This window comes from Gobius niger, assembly GCF_951799975.1.
Source record: "Gobius niger genome assembly, chromosome: 23".
Taxonomy (NCBI): domain Eukaryota; kingdom Metazoa; phylum Chordata; class Actinopteri; order Gobiiformes; family Gobiidae; genus Gobius; species Gobius niger.
In genome coordinates this window covers 16,318,893-16,334,687 of record NC_136874.1, presented here as the reverse complement: position 1 = coordinate 16,334,687, position 15,795 = coordinate 16,318,893, and positions in this window count along the sequence as shown.

The following is a 15,795-nucleotide window of genomic DNA, read 5'->3' as shown; positions in this document are numbered from 1 at the left end:
CCACAAAAATGAGAAGAAAACAAGGATGTAAACGCAACAAACGTGACAAAAATTCAACAAAAATGTGACAAAAAATCAACAAAAATGTGACAAAAATTCAACAAAAAATGACAAAAATTTAACAAAAATGTGATAAAAATTCAACAAAAATGTGATAAAAATTCAACAAAAATGTGATAAAAATTCAACAAAAATGTGACAAAAATGTGACAAAAACTCAACAAGAAATGACAAAAATTCAACAAAAAGTGACAAAAAAGTCAACCAAAAAGTGACAAAAAACTCAACAAAAAGTGACTAAAAATTCTACAAAAAGTGACAAAAAACTCAACCAAAAAGTGACAAAAATTCAACAAAAAGTGACAAAAAATTCAACAAAAAGTGACAAAAAACTCAACCAAAAAGTGACAAAAATTCAACAAAAATGTCACAAAAATGAAAAAGAAAGAAAAAAAAAACATACAAAAGGTGACACAACACAGCAACAACGTGAGGAAAAAGATCAGTTTTGTGGGTCTTAGCTTTCAAATGAGGTGTTACACAGGACAGAATGCATTTGGTTTAGGCGGGTGGTTAGAGGTTAAGATTAAACTCTAAAACGATTAAAGTACTTCTGATTTGTATAATAATATTCCTCAAAATCATCTTGAGGGCCAAAGGTTCTATGCTGGAGGGCCGGATTTGTTCCCCGGGCCTGACGTTGCCTACCCCTGTTTTAAAGGTTCGACTCGTGATGATGGCAACATGCGACTGTAAATGAAATCTAACCGAAGCGCTGTGTAGCTTTGAGAAGCCGTTAGCTCACGGAGCAGCTCGCCCTCCGGCTTGTTTCGATTCTGGCTGCGCCTCCCTTTTTCCCGCGCTCGTCTCTGTAATGAACCTGCCGCATATTAATCCCTATCGCTAATGAGGCCATTCCAAATGATAAGCTCCGGCTCACGCAGCAGCGCCCGCCTGTCGCTCCACGCCGAGGGAAGTACAGTCCCAACAAGCACCAACCAATACTTAATCAATTAGCTCGAGCGCGTGTTTGCCAGCCGGGGAGTAAGTGGTTCAAATGAAGTAGATGGTAAAAACTATGAGGTGTGAAGTTTGTCCACCATCTAAAACAGATAAGTGAGGTGGAGATAGGATCGTTTGGCAGTAGTAGTAGTAGTAGTAGTATAGTAATCATTACATTATCATTCATAGTGAGCTGTGTTGACTTGTATATGTGGTGGTTCGGGGTTCTTAGCTGTTGGCAGTGTAGGTGAGTGGCTGTGATTGATGACAGCCTGGGAGCTAACAGGGAGGTGTAGCAGTATCTGTGCTCCTTTGGAAGTGTACTGCATGTACTATTGCTCCTACTGTAACCAGGTATGTCATCTCTGGCTCAGTGTTTACATTTTATGTGTATTGTTGTAAGATAATGAGTTATAATGAGTTGAATGTATGTGGTCTAAGCCACCGATCCTGCTGGGTTTGAAATGGATTTTTTTTTACCTTTAGGCGAGACACTGCAGGTAAATAGGGAAAAAATCTATATTCACAGATATCAATTTGAAAGTTTTGCTGTCGATCACTGGCATAAATGTAAGAAAAAAATACATTGCACGTTTTCTGTCATTTTATCTTTTCATATAAGAACAAGGTGTTTTATGCCTAAAAATGCCCCAAATTTCTCATCTTATCCGCGACGAAATCTGAATAATGGACAGTGTTGGGAACGTTACTTTTAAAAAGTAATTAGTTATAGTTACTCACTACTTGTTCCAAAAAGTAACTGAGTTAGTAACTGAATTACTCTATAATAAAAGTAACTCGTTACCAGGGAAAGTAACTATTTGTGTTGCTATATGTCAAAGAATTTTGTTTTTTTGTTGTTGCTGTTTTCACAAGTCAATTGAAATGGTTAGAACAGACAGGTGTTCAAAGATGTTCAAAGATGTTCATAGTAACTGAATGAACTGAATGGGGGGTGAGTGGGGGAGGCCCCTGTGACTGAGTGGTATTGTATTTGCGCCGCTGTTTTATTAATGTAGGAATATGGCCGTATTCAAAGAGAATGGGGAGGAACAAGAGTAACATGTGCCAACGATCAGGGCAGACTTTACGCACAAGCATGATGTCTCTCCGTGAAACAATCGACAGCAAATATAAGTTTACATGCCCCAGAAGGTTAGTGGCCTTGCACTGTTCTATGGAGCGGAGAGCGGGGAGAGAGGAAGAAGAAAGGCGCTGAGAGAGAGAGGGAGAAAGACGTGTCTCCACCGCGTCCACTGCGTCTTTGGGTTAAAAATAAGTTCCAACACTACTGATCAATGATCACCAACTTGATTCTCCCCTGCGGCTGCACCGCGCTGTGGGGATGACAAGCCGCGGGTCGGGGACACAAGTAGTTTATGGAGCAGAGAGCGCGATGCAGTACTCTGCACGGACAGTCAGATGTGCGTGTTCTGCTCCGTCAGACTCCGCCCACCCTCTCCACTGCTCTCCCCATGCTGACACCGCGGCGCTTCATTCAGCCCAATTGTAACGTGCCACTTTGTTTACCCAGTAACGATAACGGCGTTGTAACGACGAGGAGAGTAATGAATTAGATTACTCCGTTACTGAAAAAATAACGCCGTTACCTAACGCCGTTCTTTTAAACGGCGTTATTCCAAACACTGATAATGGACAGAGCTACATTCAAATTTATGGTTTCATTTTATTGATAAATGAGTTACCAAGACTTTCTCAGAGGGGATTTTGGATTTCTTGTTTAGTTTTAAAATAAGCTGTTTTTTAGTGGAAAATTTTGTGAAAATGTAATTTTCACCTTATTTTTTGACATTCAAAACTCAATAAATGGGGCTTAGGAATTAAATAATAAAAAATCCCTCTGAAAAAATCTTCCAAATATTGTTCAGTCCAAGGCTGGAAAATGTGAAGTCTTTAGGTCCGACTGACGTGGACATAGTGTCGCCACAATGACAGAAAAATGTGTTTTGAGTAAAAGGCCCTTGAAATTGCATTCTCCCATATAAGTCTATGGGGGAACATTGAATCAGCGCAATATTTAAACATGTTATTGTGAAGATTAGGGATATTTTCTGTTTCCGGGTGAAAGCTTATATGTTCAGAGACCAATTTGGCCAAAAAAACTGAAAACATTTAGTTTTGCCTGTAGTGTCTCCCCTTAACCAGGAAAGTCCCACCGAGGATCTCTTTTTCAGGGGAGTCCTGGCCCCAGAGTCCTGGCCACCTATTGTACATGTTTTAGTGGTAGGGGAAACCGGAGTACCCAGAGGAAACCTACGCAGACACAGGGAGAACATGCAAACTCCACACAGAAGGGCCCATACAGGTGGGAATCGAACCCAGGACCTTCTAGCTGTGAAGCGTGTGCACTAACCGCTGTGGTTTCGTGCTGTTCTGTTGTTATTTTGATGAACAAAATGAAACTTAAAGGGACTAAATGTAAGTTGGTCATTTTATACTCTCTCCTGCCACCTCAGGTCATACGTGTAACTGCAGCTTCTATATTAAGCTCATCCTACACATTAGTACACGGGGGAGGAAAATACTTAATTTAAAAACAAATGAACACTGTATAATCCCTTTAAAGGAGCTATACAGGACATTTTTTTTCTTTTTGTGAGGTAAAAATCCTTTTTGAGCCACAAAAGTATGTTGTAAAAGTCATTTGTGAGAAAATCAGCCGCCGTAATATGATTTCGCTATGTGACAAAAAGAGCTTTACCTTTTTCGTCAGATATTGACTCTGACAGCAACATGTTTACTAAAAAGGTTTAAAATGAGGTATAGTCCCTTAAAGAGATCTAATATTAATGTAACTTGAGTGTTCATAAGGTCTCTTCTGTCAAACGGTCTTACGGTCTTAAATTGTTGTGGTTATTCTTTTCTGGATTTACGGATCCCGTTGTTGCAACACTCAAATAATGGTTTCCTTTCCTGTTTTAGCGCCACCCACTGTCCTTCGGGTGCTCTGCAAACAAAAGCTTTGAGCAGCTATGGCTCAGTGGAAGAAGGTAAAACATGTACGAAACTGAGACACACAAATGAATGAGAGAAGTTGTAGCTATTTGAATGGATGGATTCTCTCTCCCTGTCTGTCTTTCTCTCCCTCTCTGTCTCTCCCTCTCTCTCCCTGTCTCTCTCTCTCTGTCTCTCCCTCTCTCTCCCTGTCTCTCTCTCTCTCTATTTCTCTCCCTGTCTCACTCTCTCTCTCTCTGTCTCTCCCTCTCCCTCTTCTCTCTGTCTCTCCCTCTCTCTCTTCTCTCTGTCTCTCTCTCTTCTCTCTCTCTCTGTCTCTCCCTCTCTTTTCTCTCTCTCTCCGTCTCATCTCTCTCTGTCTCTCCCTCTCTTTCTTCTCTCTCTTTTCTCTCTCTCTCGGTCTCTCCCTCTCCTCTATCTCTTCTCTCTCTCTCCCTCTCTCTCTGTCTCTCTCTTTTCTCTGTCTCTCCCTCTCTCTCTTTTCTCTCTCTCTCTCTCCCTCTTCTTTCTCTCTGTCTCTCTCTGTCTCTCCCTCTCTCTCTCCCTCTTCTTTCTCTCTGTCTCTCCCTCTCCTCTCTCTTTTTTTTCTCTCTTTTCTCCCTCTCTCTCCTCTCTCTCTTCACTCTGTCTCTCTCTCTCCTCTCTCTCCTCTCTCTCCCTCTCTCTCTGTCTCTCTCTCTCCTCTCTCTCCTCTCTCTCCCTCTCTCTCTGTCTCTCTCTCTCTCCTCTCTCCTCTCTCTCCCTCTCTCTCTGTCTCTCTCTCCCTCTCTCTCTGTCTCTCCCTCTCTCTCTGTCTCTCTCCTCTCTCTCCCTCTCCCTCTCTCTCTGTCTCTCTCTCTCTCTTCTCTCTCTCCCTCTCTCTCCCTCTCTCTCTCTCTTCTCTCTCTCCCTCTCTCTCTCTCTTCTCTCTCCCTCTCTCTCTCCCTCTCTCTCCCTCTCTCTCCCTCTCTCTCTCTCTTCTCTCTCTCCCTCTCTCTCCCTCTCTCTCTCTCTTCTCTCTCTCCCTCTCTCTCTCTCTTCTCTCTCTCCCTCTCTCCCTCTCTCTCTCTCCCTCTCTCTCTCTCTCTCTCTCTCTCTCTCTCTCTTATGCTCCAGCCTTGTCAGAGCTGTCCTGCTCTAAACCTGCGGGCAGCCCTCTGTCTCTAACCTGTTCAGCTCCTGCCACATCGTGCTGCTCCGACTCACAGGATGAGTTTGAGGATGTTCTATCAGAGTAATGCACTGGTGTGACATGTACCAAAGAGCGAGAGAGAGAGAACTACAGGAAACACAATGCTCGTAAAGCTGCTTAATGCATCAGGTTAAAAAGGCACAGCACGCCACGGTTTGTTGTGAAGTGTGATTTCCATTTCAAATTGAATTTAAGTAACACAAACAATATTTCTGCCAATCACAGCATCACACCAGACCCACCACCAAAATCGCGTCTTGCCAAAAAGATGAAAGTCGATATTAATGAAAGAAAGAAACTCCTTTACATGATGACGATATTTTGAAGGTTAAGTTAGTACAAACAACATGAAAGTTCCCTGTACTGAAACATGGAACGTACACGTTTGCGATATCCCATCTGTGCTGGCACCGTGCGGCCCTCACAGATGTCTGGAGACAGCTGAGCCGAAGTGATCTTCCAAGCTCCAGTTCATCTTGGCCAAGACTGCTCCGAAGAGAAAGAAAGAAAGAAATGAAACCCTCGGCGAACCAGCTGAAGTTCTGCTCTAAGATTAACCACTCCACAACCCTCAGGCTGCTCTGGCAGAGGGAGAGGAGAGGAGGAAATGCCAAAGCGACTCACTGAGCTGTCACAGCGCGGAACATCCAACCACACCACGCTCCTCATTTAGGGAATAAATAAAAGAGCATAAGAGCAATTTACATTTATATATAAAAGAGAGAAGCACAGTTGTTTTTGTCAAACAGGACTATGATGATGACGAGCTGAATAACAGCTCTTTGGCGACTAAAGCAGACGAGACGTTTATAAGTTTACATTGACGAGACGAGATGAAAATGGGAGAAAGTTTGTCCGATGGTTCACAAACAGAGCTTGTGCTCAGGTCACATGGGCTCCATGCTCTCTCCAGTCTGTGAGCACATGACTAACAGCGATATCAGGGATTTTTTATCTGGACAGTTAAATACCATAGTGTATGAACACAGAAAATCTGTTGATAAACTAGAAGGCGCTGTGAATAAAAAATCTTAAATTGATGATCAGAGGATGATGAGAGCGAGTTTTGTTCACAATGACACTCTCGTGGTGTAATCTGTCTCTGTCAACCTTCATCCCGATCTCAGACTTACTTTCAATACATTTCAAAAGGAATATGTTGACGTTTTGACCCGCGGCAAAAAAGCCGCCTCCGTTATTTTCTCTGAGAGAACACACCGAGGCTGCAGTGACGCTCCACCCTGCATCACCATGCACCCCCATGCAGATGTGCTGAATCCAGATGTGGCGTTCTGGTGTGCGCTGGCCTTTATACTTTTATTACTTTTACAAACAAACTGACTAAAACTTGACTAAAGCCTCGCTGAGGTTTCGGCGATGAAAAAGTGACTAAAACCATCACATTTAGAAATGGGTAAAATGTGACTAAAACTTAAAGCAGTTTGGGGTAAACGCTGCACCGTTTCAGAGGATCAGAGGAGACGGAGGGCAGCCAGGTTTCTTCTGGGTGCTACGGTTTCCCCGACCTCCAAGGTCATGCGGGTCAGGTTGACCCATAATTGCAGCACGCCACTTAAACAGTATTTACAGCCAAGTGTGAGTGAAAGAAATGATCTCCATTGTGTAACTGGATGAACAATATCCCTCTGTCCCTTTGTCTTTTCTCTCAGCGTAGTATTTACTCTCACGGACAATTTAAGAGTAAACATTTGCAACATGCTTAAGGGGCATGAGTTACATAGTACTGCTTTAAAGCATTTTCATCCAAAAGACTCAGACTAAACCTAAGAGCCCTCAGCCACAGACAACAGCTTCATCATGGGTTCCCGTAATTCAGCCACAGTGACACCGACTAAACAAGCTTAGAATATACTGTATATATGACTGAATAAAAGATATTCAAAGTGATTTATAGCCTTATTCCCTGACCTTACCCTGGTGGCGAGAGACAAAAACACAAACAGCACAAAGACATACTGTATTGTGCTGGCAATGCGCGGCCGCTGCAGGGAGCTGGGAGATGTTTACAAGCAGCATCTCAACATAGGTATGAGTGACAAGAATAGATTTATCCTCCTGCACGGATTACTTCAAGCATTTTCTGGAAGAGCCATCAGCCTGCTCTCTCTCCCCTGGTGAGGTCTACACAAACATAAAGCAGCCAAACTGTCATTACGGACCACTTCGGCTGCAATGACTGGGCTCTTTTCTTTTTTTTTTTTTTTTTACAAACACACCTACGTCCTGCCATCTCCACTTCAAAGTTAATCGCTGGTTGAACACATTTTGGCTTTAATGCGTCATGGAGGGAGGGAAGGTGTGCGTGTGGAAGGAGGCCATTGGGAAGACTGATGGTTTTCGAGCGATGCCAAGCGGACCATTATGAAAGAGCTCTGGATCATAAACAAATGATACGACGACCTGCTCTCCGCACGTGCAGGTGTTCATACAGGCTGCTTTAGTCAAATTACAATAACATGACGAGCAGGAAATACAAATCCTGCCCAAAAGAAGTCCCTGTGAGTGCATAGATTAGAGCAGGGATCGATGGCCTCACCTCCATTAGTCTACAAAAGAAAACAACCCGCTTTGGAACACTTCAAACATGTGAATTTGGTGTTTCTATTCATGATTCTGAGAGGCAGAGGTTGAGAAATGTCAATTCGAGGACACGAAAGCGACGCAAGCTTCAAGAATTTACTCCAAATACTAAGATTCTATTGCGAGTGTTTCAACCAGTTGTGTTACTGTGCGGTTTGGTCTCGCTCTGAAAGAAAAGATTGACTGAACAAAATGTCTCTCTCGGCTGCACTCTGCCGCTCATGGAGGCCACACATACAGCCCGACTGTTAAAGACCCTGTACCGGATTGTTTTCATTACAAACCTTGAACGAGGAAGCCGCTAAATCGCTATGTTAGCCGTGGTCTGTTGAGTTACTATAACCTAAAGCCAGCCACAGTGAGGCCAATGCACAAGACCAAGCTCCTCTCGTCTATGACATGCTGAGCTTCAACTAATCAAATCAGGAAGAAACACCAGTTTCCGTGTGTGGATATAACCCGTTCAGAAACTTGGCTTCGGCGGAATTGACCATGAACTGGCGCTGTGTGTAACCTCTCTGCAGGCGTATTAAACCTCACATTCTGACTAGACAATATCTCTTAAACTTTATTAAGTAAGAAAATCCACAACAGGTCCTAATGCATTCATAACTTTTCTTACATATTACTAATGTCCTGATTCTCGACAGGGACGAGTTCATCACCACTTGTGAACGCTCCAAAAGTGCTCGTGCTTCACAGCTAGAAAGTCCCAGGTTCGATTCCCACCTGGACGGGGGCCTTTCTGTGTGTGTGGAGTTTGCATGTTCTCCCTGTGTCTGCGTAGGTTTCCTCCGGGCACTCCGGTTTCCCCTACCACTAAAAACATGCACAATAGGAATGATGTGTGTGAGTGAGTGAATGTATGGTGGTGTCAGAGGGTCCGTTGGCGCAGACGTGTGTAGTCGCGACAGCGCTTCTGTCAGTCTCCCCCAGGGGAAACTGAAGCTACAAACGTAGTTTAACCACCACCGAGTATGGAGTGAATGTACAACTGTCTCATGTAAAGCGCTTTGTGACTATATGTCTGTGAAAGGCGCTATATAAATAAAGATCTTCTTCTTCTTCTTCTTCTGAGAGTTCATGAAATCCATACAAATGCTTTGTAACAGTGTTTTCTCATGAATGTCTGAGTTTGCAATACTAAAGAAGTGAAAAACAATATTTGTTCAACTACTAGAAAAAAAAAAAGCTTCCTTCAGGGTAAAGGTATGGCTCGATCACATGTTCGACTCATCACCTCCAGCAGTTTCTTTCCACAAGCGGTGACAACTCTAAGCCGGGGGCTCCAAGTAAATGAAGCCGGGGGCCAGAAAATATCGGGAGTGTATCCAGTAAATGGGTTCAGTAAATGGAGCAGACTATTGAGGAAACTTTTTTCAATAAATGACTAATAATGAGCCTGACAGAATTATACTTGTATTGCACTTTACAAGCCTGTGTCACAAGTCTCGGCTTCATTATTCATTCACTCAGCAGACATTTACCACGTGAGTACAATGTGTTGTTTACATCCTGATCTCTTATTATGTCAGTGCCCTCTGCTGTACACATGTGGAATTATTTCTTTGCTGCCCCCTAGTGGCTGGCGTGAGCATTCTGGGTGTTTCTTTAAAAAATCATAACTCTGCGCAGGAATGGGCTAGAGACTTTTTTTTTACAGGCTCAGGAATTTGTGCTCTACAAGTCAGGGGCCAGATTGAATGGGGGTTAAGAGGCTAAACAAGGAACTTTAATTTTTGTATGGATTTTTTATTGTACACGATTTTTATGTGGCATTTGTTTGTTTAATGTGGTGTAATGTCCGTTAAAATGCTGACAGTTGAGCTCCTTGCACATTTTTCTCATGTGTTTTCTGGCTGCAAATGGCTAATAAACGGAACTGAACGGATCGAGACAGCCTTGACGGCAACGGTTGCTTATCAACACGGAGAGATTGAATAAATAATACAGCATAGTGCTTTGAGAAATTTGTCAAGCTGTTAATACAAAACAAATGGAAGCCAATGTTTAACCTCTTACCAGCCGCCAAAACCAAATGCATTCTCTCCATCACTTCTTATTTCCCTTATGTGTTTTTGTGACTTGTTCATTACTTTTTTGATGCATTTTTGTCACTTTTTTGTTGCTGTTTTGGCAAAAAATTTTGCTGCTCTTTTGTTACTTTTTTGCTGGATTTTTGTCATTTTTTTTGCTGGATTTTTGTCATTTTTTGCTGGATTATTGTCTTTTTTGCTGGATTTTTGTCATTTTTGCTGGATTTTTGTCATTTTTTGCTGGATTATTGTCTTTTTTGCTGGATTTTTGTCTTTTTTGCTGGATTTTTGTCATTTTTGCTGGATTTTTTGTCTTTTTTTTGGCAGATTTTTTGTCTTTTTTGCTGGATTTTTATCATTTTTTGCTGGATTTTTGTCATTTTTTGCTGAATTTTTGTCATTTTTTGCTGATTTTTTGTCTTTTTTTGCTGGATTTTTGTCTTTTTTGCTGGTTTTTTGTCATTTTTTGCTGAATTTTTGTCATTTTTTGCTGGATTTTTGTCATTTTTTGCTGGATTTTTGTCATTTTTTGCTGATTTTTGTCATATTTTGCTGATTTTTTGTCTTTTTTTGCTGGTTTTTTGTCATTTTTTGCTGATTTTTTTGTATTTTTTTTGGCTGGATTTTTGTCTTTTTTTGCTGGATTTTTGTCATTTTTTGGCTGGATTTTTGTCATTTTTCTGCTGGATTTTTGTCATTTTTCTGCTGGATTTTTGTCATTTTTCTGCTGGATTTTTGTCATTTTTTTGCTGGATTTTTGTCATTTTTTTGCTGGATTTTTGTTATTTTTTGCTGGATTTTTGTTATTTTTTGCTGCTCTTTTGTCACTTTTTTGTTGAGTTTTTGTGATTTTTGTCGCTTTTTTTGCTGGATTTTTGTCATTTTTTGGCTGGATTTTTGTCATTTTTCTGCTGGATTTTTGTAATTTTTTTGCTGGATTTTTGTAATTTTTTTGCTGGATTTTTGTTATTTTTTGCTGGATTTTTGTTATTTTTTGCTGCTCTTTTGTCACTTTTTTGTTGAGTTTTTGTGATTTTTGTCGCTTTTTTTGGTCACTTTTTAGCATTTTTGTGTTGCGTTTAAATCCTCATTTCTTGTCGCTGGTTTGAAGAAGCTTTTAGATTTGGAGAATTTGGAGAACAGAAGAAAACATGTTCAGGTGGGAGTTATGAGGTTAAATGTGTTCAGGTTTATGAAAGGCTTACACCACTAAGGCACTGGTCCTATACAGTAATAATGTCAATGGAATGTTACAATATTACAATCCCAAAGAGCTGGTGTTTCTGGCAGCCCGTGCACCAGTGAGCGGCCTGGTGTTTTGGAGGGGCGTGTGATCTACGCTGATGACACCGGCTCCGAAGCACCCGCAGTCCTGCAAACTCCATTTGGCCTGACCTTACTCATAACCCGGTCTCACACCACTGGCTCCGGCCGATACCGCCATTCATCACACAACGAAGGGCCCTCCGACAGTGACTCCGAACATCCCGCGTGAGTAAATCAACAGCCCAAATATACAAACAGGTGCAATTATCCGCGGGGACAAAGGCGCCATTCATCATCATAATGCCTGGTGTTGCAGTCGTGCGGTAGTTAAAGGCAGCGCCCCATTACCTAAAGACTGAGGGGGCTCCGCAAGGTCACGCCAGCTCATGTTCCGAATAAAGGCTTCAATTATTCACAACTTTACATTTCATTTCCTAACAACAGTAGATTAATAACGTTTCGGAGCAGGGGGCGTGGAGGATTGTTCTAAGGAGTTTTTAAGTGCTCTTAAAGCACCAAGGGCAGTTCTTAATCACAGTCATTTCATGGGTTAAAAGCAAAAGGACAGAAAGTACAGAAGTTGGTAGCATTCTCAAACTGTACCCAACTATCTGAAGTTCAGATTCAAGAGTCAAGAGATTTATTCCCATTGTGCGCACACAGTAAGCCTACGCACATTGGACTTTAACTGACTTCAAGATTCAGTGTTGAAAATTTGAATTATTCTGTCTCTTTGATCACAAACAATGACTGCTAATACTTCAATTTACAAATGTGTTGACTGAACAATGACTGAAAATCAAAGAAAGACATGGTCTGTCTGGAAATGCTTTTACCAAACCAACAGTCAAAGTAGTTTTTTTTTTTTTTTCAATCAATACAGTTGCAAAAAGTACGTTTGGTCAATGCTTTTGTAGCATCTGTTGCTATTCGCTCCTCATGATGTCAGGCTGCTGCCATGTGTTGCTCAGTCGCTGTCTGACCCTTTCACAATAAGACTCTTACTTACATGGCAATACCCAGGGCTTTTATTGTGAAGAAGACAAACAGGAAGCATAGTTGTTAGGCTATTTCACAAATAAGGAACTTGGAGAGTGTTTTGGACAGGTCGAATGTTTTCAAAACCATGGATGGACAGAATCCTCCACCGTAAAAAGGAGCTTCCCCTCTTCAGGTCGGTGGAGAGTCCTTGCTTCAAGTGGAGGAGTTCAAGTATCTCGGGGTCTTGTTCTCAGTGAGGGATCTCAGACGGATCGGTGCGGCGTCAGCAGTGATGCGGTCGCTGTATCGGTCTGTCGTGGTGAAGAGGGAGCTGAGTCGGGGCAAAGCTCTCGATTTACCGATCGATCTACGCTTCCACTCTCACCTATGGTCATGAGATTTGGGTGTTCGAAAGGACAAGATCGCGGACACAGGAGCTCGGAGTAGAGTCGCTGCTCCTTCGCCCCATCGGCCCCTCCGACCACCACCAACCACTCACTCACTACATTCGCTAGGCTTCCTGGTGTTACTAAACGGTCTCCCATCCAAGTACCGACCAGGCCCTTCCTGCTGAGCTTCCAAGGTCTGACGGGATTGGGCAGAGCAAAGGCGGTATGACGATCTGTTCCGGATACCTCCTGGCCACCTCACTCGGAGGTGTTCCAGACATGTCCTATTGGGAGGAGGCTTCGTGGAAGACCCAGGACACGCTGGAGGGATTATGTCTCTGTGTCCTGGTGTGGCCTCTGGGTCCCCCCAGAACAGCTGGAGGAGGTGTCCGTGGTCTGGTCATCTCTGCTTGAGACCCAGCCCAGGATAAAGCAGAAGAAAATGGATGGACTGAGCATTAGTGTGTAAGACTGGAATCAAACAAATGAGGGGGGGGGGGGGGCACAGCGGCTGACTGTGCAGGGATGAAGGACACTGCTGCGACTCGCTCCTTCACACCAGTGAAGGTAAATAAACACACAGAGCAGTGGCAGCCCACAGGGGAGTCACGTCCTGCTGAATTAGAGACAGACGTCGGGTTTAAAAGCTCTGGGTTGAGAAGAGTAGCCTCGCATTAGCATTGTGTCTGCAGAACGTTGGGGGCTTGGATTTCCTTCACTGACAGTAGCACGAAAATAGCTGACCGTGCAGAGGTGCTTTTGGATCGTGATCAAACGATCCCTCGAAAATGACAGATCATCAGCTCTGGAGATTGTAAGACGGTCTAATATTGTCAAAACTCCAAACAGTTAATCAAAGGTGGGGGGAGTTCTGAATGACAAGGAGTTATTGGAGGGAGGAGATGTCTTCATGATGCACTACAAATAAACAACCATTATCAGATGGGCTTAAACTCGAACAGAAGAAATGATTATCAGTGAGCACAGCAAGACTCTCTCTAGCTTATGCTTCTGTTACCAGCACTAATCTTTACCTTCATCTTACTGACAGCGACTGAAATGGTACATGAAAATGAAAAAAGCTACCTGCAGCATGGGCTTTTTTTTTTCAATTTTGGCCGTGTGCCACCTGCTAGCGAGGCAGAACAGTGTCAGTCACTCACAAGTGCACCGAGACAGGGAGGAAGAACAGCACTTTCCATGCACACGAGCAAATCCCATCCAAAAACTTTTAATTAAAGCCTTGATATAATCCAACAGAGCAAACATTCCGACAAAACTACAGCTTCCCAGTTCCTCCGTGTGAAATATTCTGAATTCGACTTTGATTTTTTTTCCCCCCGCCCGGTTCTATAAAGACGTAACTGTAGGCGAAGGCATCACAGAGACTTCAAATGCATTCATTGACTCATTGTGGCTTCCCGCGGTCCACTCAATCACTGCAGCAGCTCTGCTCCTATTAGAAAAGCTCTGCATGTCAAGAAACGCATTCAGCTGCCAGGCGCCCAAATCCGGAGCCAATATTCTCTCCACTGCCTCCAAGTTCACCCCACAAGTCCCGCGCCGCTATTGGCAAGGCCGGGCACTCCGCTCAAACTCTTAATTAGATACTATTTGATGAGATAACTCGCTGAAATAGATATTGCACAAAACTCATTTCAACTGCGGCTTATTTCAGTTTTTCATTCGGCACATTTTCAGACCACTTTATCATTCCTTGAAGATAAATTACACTGTTTTGATTCCGCGTTTCCTTTTAATTTCCAGGATTAAAAGTGGTGTGATAAAAGCGCGAGTCTTTGTTACTGAGTGGGCACAGTCCATTCACCATTATGCGATAGCGCCGGCGCCTTGGCAGAGGTCTGGGGTGTCGGAATTTTCTCTGCTAACTGTTTCTTCGACTTTTTGGGGCATTGACGGAGCCTTCTCTGTTAGTTTTGCAGATCACCTTAACTTAGGGTTTAAAAGCAGTTGTTGACACTTCTACTTTACCTTTTGTCGGATTGGAAGTGCTACATAATGTGCTTCTGTCTGTTGTGATGGTGGGTTATGGCGGATTTGAGTTGTTCTTGCTCAGCTTTCTGTTTTGTTGCTCTTCTTTGCTGCCCTCACAGTCTGCTTCTAACATTCTGTTTTATGGTCCTACTGAAAGTCCTCCCCGTTTCCCCGATATGTGTTTAATTCACACAGCCGGGACAGTGGTCTGATTTAAAAGGAAACATTTACAAGTTAACACCAAATGAACGATCTTTTGCGCATAATGATTATAATAGCGCCCTCCTGGAACCGCCACCTTAACGTGGTGGAGGGGTTTGAGCACCCGCATGATCCTGGAGCTCTGTTGTCGGGGCTTCGTGCCCCTGGTAGGGTCTCCCTGGGCAAACAGGTCCTATAGGTGACGGGTCAGACAGAGAGTGGTTCAGAAGCCCCTTATGAGAGACCAACAGGCCTGGTGAGGCCGTCCTTCTGTGGACCCACCACCTGCAAGACGGGCCATTAGGGGCTGGTGCAATGTGATTTGGGCAGCTCCAACAGCTGCCCCCACGACCCGGAAACAGACAAGTGATGGATGGATGGATGGATGGATGGTGGATGGATGGATGGATGGATGGATGGATGGATGGATGGATGGATTATAATAGCTTGGAAGACTTCCTGGTTACATAGCACACTGGGATTGCTGGAGAAGTGTAAAATATAGGACTGGCTATATGTACCGAAAGCCAAAGTCAAGTAGATGCCGTGTAGGTATGGGTATCATCAAGGATTTTTAACGATTCCCTTTATATATGGAAGTTAAAATACAAATATAGACCAAAGTGTAAAATTAATATATATACATTTTTTTTATTATCTAGTAAATGAAAGATTAAGTCTCATGAGTGTTTTGTTCATCACAGGCTGTAGGTTAGATGTGGCTGTAGTTCTGGGACTGAGCCCAAATGAAAACTGTAAAATAATGAACTGGAGCCACACTCAGCTTGTGTCCAGTGGGTCGACACCGGCTCGCGCTGACATGCACATGGGAGTGTGCAACTGGAAGTGTGTCCTCACCGCTGTGTGTGGAAAAATACTGCTCCTTTTTAGTTTGGGTATTTGTGAATGAAGAAAAGGGCGCGAGGCTCGTCTGTTCAATACCAAGCAGTTATGTTTCACTTTTTCCCGCGGGTTAGCAGCAGCTCAGGGGGTTTCTGAAGAGAATAAGGCAAGGCCGCAGAGGGAGGTGCAGCGTGGACCGGCACAGGTGGCCCGGGGCCGTTCTGAACGCCAGGTTTCAGCACCCATGCCTATTCGGGCAGTAAACCGTTATCTACACATCCCCTGGAAGTTCCAAGCAGAGGTAATAAAGGCTACTCAAATCGAACAGAACCAC